A 12,722-nucleotide genomic window follows, 5' to 3' on the forward strand; every position below is an offset into this window, starting at 1 on the left:
TGCGATCTTGCCTGGAGCTCTAGGAACACTCAGTTTTGCACCGTGTGTATTTCTTTTTTAACACGCGCCCCGGCCCCGCCATGAGGCTTATGTTTTTCCACGCCCTGCTGAGAGATGGTGTTTGAGAAAGGGTTCTTGTAACTCGGCTCCTGGGCCACGTAGGTAGCGACACATGTAGCGACACGCGGTATGCGGCGTTCGAAAGAACATCTAAAATGAATACGGAGCTGCTTGCTCAGGTCATTTTTAGGTCATGGTAAAGGTCAGGTTGTCGAAGATAAAATTTCGCGTACCTTTTTTGACAACTTTCGACAAACCGGCGCACAACTTGGAAACATGGACAGAGCATGCACTATGCAGCGCCGCGGAAAAGCGCATTCGATACCCAGTATCGAATAGGGCCTACTCTTTCGAAGTAGGTCCTCAGGTTTGACATATAGGGCCAATGGTGTAGTCTCCAGAGGGCAAAAACTAGAAAAATAGGTCTGTTTTTACGAAACAATGTTTTTCTATAATAACTTAACTCAAGAAAGGCATGATATTAATCTTATCAGCATCGTGTTCCTCTAGTCAAGATGCATCGAATGAACTTTAATTTGACCTTCAAAGGTCAACTTAAAAATTTGACCTAATGTCAAAGTCATTACTCATAACTCGGCTGGAAAGGCCATGCTGTACCTATATTAATCGATCCCTTTTGCAGAGATGAAAACATTACACGTGCTTTCATTGTCTGTTCATTGGCGCACTCATTTTCTGTATGCCTATCCGTGACCAAAGCTCAGGTCGACTTTTGAGCTCTCCATTAAGTAAAAGCCAATGGAGGATAATTGAACTGCGCCGTTTGTGAACAATGAGTCGCACTAATCACAGAACATTCGAACCTATTATAATAGGATATAATAGATTACTGAGGTCGGGAAATTGCACCCGTAACCCCACATATACGAGTATACCTAACCCTGGGGTCATGGAAGGTCACCACAAGTTTGCCGACAAACGTCTCATAGAGACATGCTGGGGCGGTGAAAATGCATGTAATATTTTTTTGCTAAACGAGATGGATCGACAGATAGGAAGCATTATCCGTCAGACCATTACCTTGATACGAGGCCAAATTTTTAGATTACCGTTTAAGTTCACCCATGCCTTGAAATGTAGGTAGGTACTCGTCTTGATCAGCGAAACACGACGCACGATGCTCGAATAATTTCATTGTTATGCATGCTTTATGCCAAAAGTTGTTATTGTATTGTCGATCACTTTGTATCGTATTTTGTTCAAATGTTGTTATAGGTATAAAAACGCGGAACGTCAATTTTGACGGTTTTACCGTCTGCACCGACAGGTGGCATGCGCCATGCGGGAGAGTGAAAAGGTTAAACCGGTCCGGTGCCATTGAGTCAAATCTTGGACTTTAGAGCATATTAGCGGAAGAGTTTTATAAGCTAGGGTAGTGTGGTGGTAATTTGAACATATTTTTACGTCTTCTCCGTTGTACCAAATTCCAGCTCAACCCTGGATGAAGAAAAACTGCTTCAGTAGCGCATGTGTAACTTGCTTTTAGCATGCAAGCCTCATTTTTGGACGAGCTGAGCATACCTTGAATAGCATAGCATCACTTCTCCACCAAGTCACGGTGTGTTCAAATTGCCCCACCGTGGGGTAATTTGAACATACTGCATTTACCTGCCATAAAAACGATAGCCTCGCCAGCACCGATGTTGTTTGACCCATAAACGAATAGGCAGAGCAATTCTAAAGTAAACATACCTTCATTTGAAAAATCAACACAACAAAAAAAAAAAAAAAACTGTTGCAGAGTATCAATATCTGCACGCTGCACACCGGTCAGTTGACAGAATTCGCCTCTCTTTAATTAACAGAACGTCTATCATCTCCGTTCGATAAAAACTCTACCAAACCTTACTTCATCTGTTATAGTGGTGTCAATCGGAACCTGGACATTCGGAGTTCCGATTCTTTATAATGTCCAATTCGGAATTGATCGCACAAAGGTATAGTAGTCTGGACAACATTGGCCGATGGCCTGCCACACTTAAGCATTTTTATCAAGATGGCATTGATTGGCGAATGGAAAGCTTGTTAAGCTCTCAATATATAATGAACACTTTTCGGCTGGTAAAATTACATGATAAGCAATATAAATGACGGTTTTGAGTGTTGATAGCTGCATAATTTTCGGACATATTTGGACAAATAGTTGACTTTAACATTTTTGGACGGAAAATCAACGAAAATGCCGGACATTAGACGGATATAAGACGTAAATTTTCTAAAACTGGCATCACTTATCTGCTACTGCCTTGGGCCGAAAATATTGGCAAAAAAAAAAAACAAACAAACTGGGAGCGCTGTTTTTTCGGAGCTCAGCTATCACTGTCGCCATTGAAATTCTCACACTATGTTCAAATTACCCCGCGCTAAAAGTTATTTTGCCATTTTTAAAAACAGGATTCAAAAGCAAATTTCTTGGATTGAAGGCACTGATTAGGTCATTGTGCAAAAAAAGCCGTTGCGTATTAGGCGCTAGCAATGCAAGATTTTGCGCTGCAATGAAGTTGCAATGACGTGTTGTTAGGCGTTTATCCTTGCGAAATTGATTTTTTACATTGTGCGTCAACATCTTCATTCCCTGAAACTTTAAACCCCGTTCATATGATAGCCCTTTTAGTTACGATAATTTCTCTCATTGTTCTTATTCACGGGTGGAGAATGTTTGAAAAAGTTACCCCGGCCGGCGACCGAAAGTCAGAAAGACGATGATGCTCAAATATTTGTCAACGGTTATCAATAAACCCCTAGGATGTCTGCCGTTTGTACGTTTTTAGGGAAAACTGCTGCACGCAGGTGCGGAAGATTTCGTAATTGTAACAACAATTTTGCAACACGCCTTAAAATTTCGGACGCATGTCACCTAGTGCTAGGTCAGGTCATCAGGTCAAATTTGCTGGATGATCGTGCTAATGCCCTTTGCAAAGCTTAATTATTCCGTGGAAGTTGCAAACTTCCCACACAAAACAAAATGTCAAATTTGACCGTTTTGACCCTCTTATTGATTGGAGCTCGCACCTGAAATATGATTTACCTACCTACTTCTGTTTGATGAAACATGTCGGGCTCTGCGATTAAAAAAAAACTTAAAAACATAGAAGCTCCAAATGAAAATAATAAAGTAAATTTTCAATAACTTTTCAAGGTAGATAAGAATAATGAGAGACGCTTTTATAGATGGCAGTTTTTTCGTATGGAGACAGCTTTTAGGATTTACAAAAGTGGAAAAAGTTACCCCGGCCGCGCCGGGGTCGGCTGAAAGTTACCCCGGCCACGGCCGGGGTGGCCGGGGCAGGTTCTCCACCCATGGTTCTTATTGTCATGCCACTTATGGATTTTCCGTAATTTTGTGTTATTCACACTATGTTCAAATTGCCCCACATGTTCAAATATATTGGTGCAAGAGTTCAAATATATTATAGATATTTTGGTACAAGAGGCCTCCGGTCAGGATTACATCGGTGACTGACCTCTGGTTCGGAGCATGATGACTCCGAACTCCTCCGAAACCGATGACTCCTGACTTGACAGTTGACACCGATTGACATTTCATTTTCATCGGGACTCTCATGCATTGCCACTGTCTTACTGTCTCAGTGCCGTCTCAGGTTGTCGAGCGATCACCTCATTCCATTCTCCCCACCGCGAGTAATACGAGGCGCCAGACGGCTCGCCCCCCCCCCCCTCTAGTGACCCCCTGTATGTCCGACCAATGTCCGACCCGACAGCTGTTACTAGGCGCCACAAGCGGAATAAGCGCAGCCCAAGGCCCTATGCGCAGCCGCCGCGCCGCCGCGCCGCCGCGCCGGCGCCGCCGCAAGGGGTCACTAGCTGCAGGCAGTTACCCGCGTGGTTTTGTTGTGCCGTGTGCGTCGTTTGCGCGCGGACTGTGGGGAGTTGGTGGGGAGTGTGGTGGGTGGTGTGGTCGTGAAGTGGAAAGTGTGCCAAATATTCGAACGGAATTGTGATCCTCACGCTGAGCAGTGGAGTGATCGTTTGGAAAGGTGTGTGCTTGACTATTATTTTGTGATTTTTCATTATTGGCACCACGGGATGAGAAACGGTTTGCGCATGGAGCAAATCAACATGGCGGCTTGCCTGCTGATATTGAGGTTTGCCGTCACTCCACTTTCGGGATTGGCAGGATACAGGAGCAGCTCGATCAGGAGACAGTCAGGTAAGTGACGATGACCCTGGGCCGATGCACGGGGAGAAAATCGTTGACTCCGTTCAAAACCTCATACACACTCGTTTACCATGCGCCGGGCTGGGGGAGGGGGGATGATGGGTTCAGGGTTTTGGACAATATATCGAATCGAATTGCAAGATTTCGAGCGCATTATAGTTGTATCGAAGTGGCAAAATATCGAAAGCAGAATATCGTTATCGAGAAGACACCTACCCAACATATCAAACAAACAACGGCGGCGAGTGGCGATGGCGCTTTTGTTACACCTTACCATTTTTCTTTCTGCACAATGCACATATTGATGTTATGAAAATTTCAGACCCACGTCTTTCAACGTCATGTCAAGAGGTCACTGATGTCATGGAAGTTTTCGCCGAGTATTGCGCCTATAGGTACTCATACCTATCTAATGTCGGAACAGGAGAAATTATATAAACTTCGGTGACCCGACCTTTGACGTGACCCAAAAAATAGCTGAATTATAAAAAAAAAAATAATTAAAAACGATTTTTAAAAAAATTGCCACACGATTAATAATTGCCACACGATTATTGAAAATTTTTCTTGTGCCTAAGGCTCCAGCCCCAACTTGAATAAAAGCCACACCACGTCGTTGCAAACCATAGGGGAAGTTGGGTGAACGCCGAATACTTTTTTTCTGACGCCCGTAGCACGCAAGGTAGACAACATAAGCTATTCTTGTTGGCGTCATTCGAGAGGCCAATCTTTTGCCTTTTTAACATACCAGGCGCATTTGATGAATTCGCATACCGTTAAGCGCACAAACTAAAAATATCAAAGTGACTTTTTCGGCGTTGTTCCGGAGTGCGGGGAAAGCCGAAAATGGGAGAAATGATCTACGGGGAATGCCGACATTGATGTTTTGCCACTTTATCTCAAACTTTATACAGAATTTATCAAAGCTGGCGTGTTTTAAGAGCTTGAGGACGCTTGGTGCACACTGGAAGTTATAATTGTGTGATATATGTAATAAGAAAATGCCAGGTAAATAATTCCTTATAGGTAACAGGCCGTTGTGTCGGTTGAAAGTGTAATTTGTGTGACTAAAAATTCGCGTTGCTATTCTACAGCAGTAAAGTCCACGTAGCGTGCTTTAACGTGCGTAATTGCACGTTTTCGGCATTACCCCAGCCAGCCATACTTTCATTTGCAGGCCCATAACTTTTCAACGTGCCGTATAAATTTCAAATAGGCAGCACACTTATGCAAAGACATGCTGAAGATTACTTGACCAAATTGGCCAGACGATCGGTAGCATAATGAGTAAGAAATACAGCTTCAAAGGCGCATGTAGTACAAGGAACGCGTACCTTGAAAACGCTCTTGGCGCCCTCACAGCCGAAGTATTCCGAATGACGACTCGTAACAAATATGCGATAATTGTAGTCACTTAAGCTTCAGAGCATCACTGACAGGTGGCATCCATGTCTTACGGTTTTCGAAATATCTCGAATTTCGGCTTTGCCCCAACTCCGGCATTGCCCCAACTTCCCCTATATATTTATAGTCACCGTGCATATATCAACCTACAATATTTTTCATAGGATTGTTTACTAAAAAACAAAACAAAACAAAAAGGGTACACTACAAGCAAAAATAACAAAACCTTATCTAACGCGACCCAATCTAACATAGGCGTAGGGGTATCGGTAACCCTGGCGTCACCGGTAGCGTTTTCGTTCAAGGTTAAGGTTTCCTGCATTAGGCAGTATTAGGCCAGCCCCCGTTCACGAGCTTCAGAATTCCTTTACCGTGACGTCATCACGGCGCATGAATTTTCCTTCACCCATAGAAATGCATGCAAAGCATGGTGTGTTTCAGGCGGGCTAAGGTGAAATCTAAGGCCTACATGTGTTCAAAAGACGTACCACTAAGCCAATGGATTCGTCTCATTACGATAAATGGGGTTGAAATCGAAACATTCGGTCTATATTTATCTAAAATGGGCCAATCAAATGGTCCCTGCAACCCATAATGAAGGATTTCCTCTGCGTTGAAAAATTTGTTTCAAGTGTTTTTTCATCAGCGACAGGGGAAATCCTTCATAATTGCTACCAGATTACTACCATATTCCCTCGCATTTCTGTTGCGCATTGCCTCACAAATCAGAGTTTTGTGAAGTTTATATTAATTTAATTGTCATATTTTGACTGATTTTGGCGATTTTCAATTATTTCAACGCAGCATGGATCAGATAGCTCTCATAGTTTGCTGAAGAATGTGGCTTTTGCTTGGTTATTTTCAAGTTATCTGTGATTTGGTGCGCCGTGATCGTAGCATTATACAAATTATATCAACTTAATAAATTGAATCAACTTTTGAAGTGAAGTTCACATGAAAAATCAAAAGTTCAAGCATAATAATTGTTTAAACATAATGATGCAACATGTGTCTCCCAGCTGGAACTTATATTTCAATTGAAAACTGAAAATGGAAAACAGATGGATCTGCGGAGTTACTGAGATCACAAGGTGCTCTTGATTGTTGGTAATTGAAGATGTTGAGAGAACTTGTGAATCTGCATACCAGTCCTGACTTGCTTGATTGTTTAAAACTATTTTAATTCTCATAATTGTGTAATGTGTAGTGACTGTGCACACTGCGCAGCACATGTGCGCAGAAATGTGCAGGTGGCTGGTAGGTGGGTTAAACTTCGGAGATGCGAATTTGGATGTCAGTTATAAAATTAATGGTTATGCCTTGTAGAGTAAGCTCTGCTGTTTTTTTTTTGTAATTGTCTTTTTTATAATTGTAGCCTACAATGCTGTTAGTTTCATTTTTATTAAAATGCTCGACCTGAATTTGCACTTGTTCATGCATGAATGGCTAACTTTGGGGTGTTTATTCAACCCTGACTGCTGAAGTTTTTCAAAGGCACATGACACAGCACGGCTAGATCAGCTGGTACCTACCTGTTGACTATTTTTGTTTTTGGTGGTGATGTGTTTGCTGTTTATCTTTTGCAAGGTTGTCAATGAAATAAAATAATGCATTATTTTGGAATGTTTCCTTGACAGAAGCCAGGAGCCGGATTGATGTGTGCTGGTGAATGAGATGGTTCAAAAGCATTATCTGATGTTTTTCAATGTGCATAAGCCATAACACCCCTTTCATACTCTGAAGTTTTAATAGCTTCTCAGTCTCTGTCATTTTCCTGAAATATTGGTGTAGATAAGAGATATCAGTACCTTCTCAGAGGTACCTGCCTTCTGCTGGATGAATATTTAATTGGTTGGACGAAATGGACAGGTAGCCTTATGATAATGTAATGTGAAATCTTATTTCTATAAAACTTTGAAAATGAAATTCTAATTACTCATATGTGCATACATTTTTGATGACTAAGAAAGTTTTCCACAAGAGTAGAAAATGTGGGAAAGTCTATCAAATAACACATTCTGAAGGCTCAATGCTGACAGAGTGCTGCCTCAAAGAATAACTGACTTGCTGGGTTACGAATATTTCTTTATTTTAATTTTCAAATGTAATGTACAATACATTGCAGTGAAATAACAAAATAGTGCAGTAAAATAGTATTGGCGACGATCAAACAACACGTGCGCCATTGATGTCTGCAAAAATTGCTACCAGATTGCTACCAAATCCGTGACGTAGCTGCGGCGCCTTTATTTCCCTAGTGAACCAACCTGAGTAGTAAAGTAATCTTGGTATTAGGCCACCGTGCCAAGCCGTAGCATGCTGTGACGTCACTGGGTAAGAGAACGTACCACGCTATCAGTATCGACTGAGACTCAGAACGACTCAGGCAGACTCAAACTGACTCAGACCGACTCAACTGACTCAAATAGATTCCGATCGACTCAGACCGACTCAGAACGACTCAAACTGACTCAGACCGACTCAACCGACTCAAATCGATTCCGATCGACTCAGACCGACTCGGAACGACTCAACCGACTCAAATAGATTCCGATCGATTCCGATCGACTCATACAGACTCAGAACGACTCAGGTCAGACAGACTCAAACCGACTCAGGCAGACTCAAACTGACTCGACCGACTCAGAACGACTCAAACTGACTCAGGCAGACTCAACCGACTCAAATCGATTCCGATCGACTCAGACCGACTCAGAACGACTCAGGCGGACTCAAACCGACTCAAATCGATTCCGAGCGACTCAGGCAGACTCAGAATGACTCAGGCAGACTCAGACAGACTCAGAATGACTCAGGCAGACTCAAACCGACTCAGGCAGACTCAAACTGACTCGACCGACTCAAAATGACTCAAACTGACTCAGGCCGACTCAAACTGACTCAGACCGACTCAAACTGACTCAGACCGACTCAACCGACTCAAATCGATTCCGATCGACTCAGAACGACTCAGAACGACTCAGGCCGACTCAACCCGACTCAAATCGATTCCGAGCGACTCAGGCAGACTCAGCATGACTCAGGCAGACTCAAACAGACTCAGAACGACTCAGGCAGACTCAAACCGACTAAAATCAATTCCGAGCGACTCAGAAAGACTCAGAACGACTCAGGCAGACTCAAACCGACTCAGGCAGACTCGGGCCGATTCAGATAGACTCAGGCAGACTCAAACCGACTCAGGCAGACTCAGACTGATTCAGCTCGATTCCGAGTGACTCAGAAAGACTCAGAACGACTCAGACAGACTCAGGCGGATTCAAACCGACTCAACCGACTCAAATAGAGTCAGTTTGAGTCTGCTTGAGTCGGTTTGAGTTTGCCTGAGTCGTTCTGAGTCTGTCTGCGTCGATCGGAATCGATTTGAGACTGTTGAGTCGGTCTGAGTCAGTTTGAGTCGTTCTGAGTCGATCGGAATCGATTTGAGTCGGTTGAGTCGGTCTGAGTCAGTTTGAGTCGTTCTGAGTCGGTCTGAGTCGATCGGAATCTATTTGAGTCGGTTGCGTCGGTCTGAGTCAGTTTGAGTCGTTCTGAGTCGGTCGAGTCAGTTTGAGTCTGCCTGAGTCGGTTTGAGTCTGCCTGAGTCGTTCTGAGTCTGTCTGAGTCGATTGGAATCGATTTGAGTCGGTTGAGTCGGTCTGAGTCAGTTTGAGTCGTTCTGAGTCGGTCTGAGTCGATCGGAATCTATTTGAGTCGGTTGAGTCGTTACGAGTCGGTCTGAGTCGATCGGAATCGATTTGAGTCGGTTGAGTCGGTCTGAGTCAGTTTGAGTCGTTCTGAGTCGGTCTGAGTCGATCGGAATCTATTTGAGTCGGTTGAGTCGGTCTGAGTTACTTTGAGTCTGCCTGAGTCGTTCTGAGTCTATCTGAGTCTCAGTCGATACTGATAGCGTGGTACGTTCTCTTACCCAGTGACGTCACAGCATGCTTCGGCTTGGCACGGTGGCCTAATGCTGCCTAATACAGGAAACCTTAACCTTGAACGAAAACGCTACCGGTGACGCCAGGGTTACCGATACCGGCGTAGGTAGGTAGGTAGCTGACTCAATATGTGTGGTCGGGTGAGACTTATAAATATTTTGTGTAAAAAGTATTGTAAATATTTCATTAATGTGTGGTATCACCTTTCAAGCTTATAATGCGCGCTGACATGCGTCGAATGGCCAACCTTTTACATGTCATTTTCTCTTTTTTTCTTCAAGGAAAACCGAGGGGATCCATCCAAACCCTCCCCCTAGTGCCAGTGTTAATATGATGCATTGCAATTGGAAATGTTTTGTGATAAGCAATGCCATTTTTAAATTTGATACATTTGAAATACAGAACTGCCGAAAGAGGTACGGAAAGCAATGACATTTCAGTGGTCTTCGTTGTGTAAGTGATGCAGGGGCCCGGGAACGATTTTCAAGTTGGGGGGGGGGGCGAGCCTAAAATGCCCGACATGATGCATATGAAACAGTGGCGTAGCTAGGGGGTCTAAGGGGACCCGTACCCCCCCCCCCCCTCCCCACCGGGATAAAAGGGACTCTCGGGTCCGAGGGGCCCTGCGGCGCCATTTGACCGCTATGGTTAACGATGGCCATATTTCTACTCAGAAGGGCCCCATGGGGCTCGTTAGAGCACCTCATGGGCCCTAAATAGCCACACTAAGATCTCCATAAGGGCCGCCCCAAGCCGGCTTCTGAGGGCCTCTTGCGTCTTTTAAGGGCCCCTCGGTGGTCTCCAAAGGCCCGTTACTGGCCTCTGAGAGGTCTTACCGGCCTATGAGGCAGGGTTGTGCTCGACTCAAAAAAATTTGCCGACTCGACTCATCATTCAACCTCAGAAAGCCCTGACTCAACTCTGACTCAAACAAGGAGCTGATTTTTTTCCCTTGACTCGACTCATGACTCAAGCGGCTCAATGAAAATATGAGTCGACTCAAACTTGACTCAATTTTTTTTGTTGAGTCAAGTGAGTTGACTCAAAATTGACTCAGATAAAAAAGCTGTTGAGCGGGGGGGGGGGGGGGTTGAAAAAGTCCGGCAGCAGGGCCAGGGCGAAGTTGTTAAGCGGGGGGGGGGGGGGATGAAAAGCTTGTTTCGGGAAAGTTGAGTCAGCTGACTCATGTTCCTAAATGTTTGACTCAACTCAATGTCAAAAGTTATTTTACTGACTCAACTCTGACTCAACTCAACGCCTTAATATTTTTGTCCGACTCAACTCTGACTCAACTCAACAGCTCAACAATTTATCCGACTCGACTCAAATCTGACTCATTTGAGTCAGAGTTGAGTCAAATTTCTGACTCGACTCATGAGTCAAGCACAACCCTGCTATGAGGGGCCAGTTCTAGGGGCATTTCCCGCCTGTGATGGTCCCACACTTATTTTTCTGAGGGCCCCATAACGGCAACTGTGGGACCCTCGTCGGCGCCTATGAGGGCCCACACCGGTGTCTCTGAGGGCTTCACACCCCCAACTCATGAGTGTCTACACCAGTGCCTATTAAAGCCCTATATCGGCGGCTCTGAGAACCCAACCAACACCTGCGCATCTTAACCCTCGCCCGTATTGGTGTTTTTCCAGCCGCGAACGTATAAGGGGGGGGGGGGGTCCGTTGGACCCCCCCTTGCCGTTTCGCCCCTGATCGAGCTAGAGCTTCGCGGAAAAAACGAGCGTGTTGCCCGTGACAAGAGGGAGCCGATGATACCCAATTTTAAGGTCCTAGGTCATTGGTTGACCTTGCAGGTCAGGTCAATGACCCAAAAGTCGGGAAAATCGGGACCTGTTAGAACGTCGTAAAGTGTGGCTGCTATGGGGTTTTTCGGGGTGCTGATCACGAATATCATGTTAGTTTTGATCACAGATGATGTCTTCATGCATTTATTCCAGGTCGGGTCAGGTCAGGTCAGGTCAACCAGTAGGGGTCCTACCGGGTATTCCTAGTAGGTGTCAACCGCCTCTGACAGCTTCGTAACATGTTACGAAGGCACCAAAACTACTTCGTAAATGTTCATATGGTTGCTAAATTCGAATTCAGCTCCAAAAACTGGCCTAGAAACATGTAAAACTCAAAAAAGTGAACCGAGGTCATCAAAGGTCAATGACCTGACCTGACCTTCAGGTGACCTTGACACCCACTCTAATGCATGAGGGCAACACCATATCACATGTTTGAACGCTTGAAACCACGAAAAGACTGCAAACGCGCCGCTAATGTGAGCCGACATACGCCGAATCGCGATTCTGGCCAAACATGGTCTCGAAAAGTAGGTCACAGGTCAAAGGTCATTTGGGTCAGGGTCATGAAATTTTCAGGGTAGGTGTAAAATTGAATAACGCGAGGGTACTGAAAGTTTCGTCGCGATCGGCCGCTTTTTACGCGAGTTATTCGCGAAAAACCATGGGGGGGGGGGGGGTCCGTTCGACCCCTCCCCCCTATACGGGCGAGGGTTAAGGCCACCCACTGGTGACTTTTGAGGGCCCCACACCGGTGACTCTGAGGGCCCCACCGGCGTCTAACAGTACCACGCCGGTCTCTAAGGACCCCACAGGACTTCTGCCGGCCTAAGGACCCCTTGCCGGTCACTGATACCCCCTGCCGGCTTGTAGAGAGTTCGCGTCAGCAGCTCTAAAGGCCCCACACCCGTCTGTAGCGGCTCCACACCAGCGTCTATGAGGGCCCACAGCAATGCCTGTAAGGACCCTCATCAGTCATCGGCACCTCTGAGAGAATCACACTAGCACCTCTGAGCGCCCACACCGGCACCTGCATGGCGGGCCCCCACCGGTGCCTCTAAAGGCCCCTTACCGGCGGCTCTGAGGGCCCTACGCCGGTGATTCTGAGGGTGCTATACCGATAACCGAAGGCACCACACAAGCCCTTAGTGTCGCTGAGCTTTAATTCCATACCGGCCCTCCGACCGACATGACATGGTACCGCATGATAGGCTAATCGAAAAGTTAGAATTGTATGGCATTGATCATTTTTGGCTCTCTGACTATTTGAAAGGTCACACTCAACAGGTTCAGGTTTCTAATGGTGAAGGAACTGTC

The sequence above is a fragment of the Amphibalanus amphitrite genome, unplaced genomic scaffold, assembly GCF_019059575.1.
Source record: "Amphibalanus amphitrite isolate SeventyFive unplaced genomic scaffold, NRLGWU_Aamphi_draft 000019F_arrow, whole genome shotgun sequence".
NCBI classification, from domain to species: domain Eukaryota; kingdom Metazoa; phylum Arthropoda; class Thecostraca; order Balanomorpha; family Balanidae; genus Amphibalanus; species Amphibalanus amphitrite.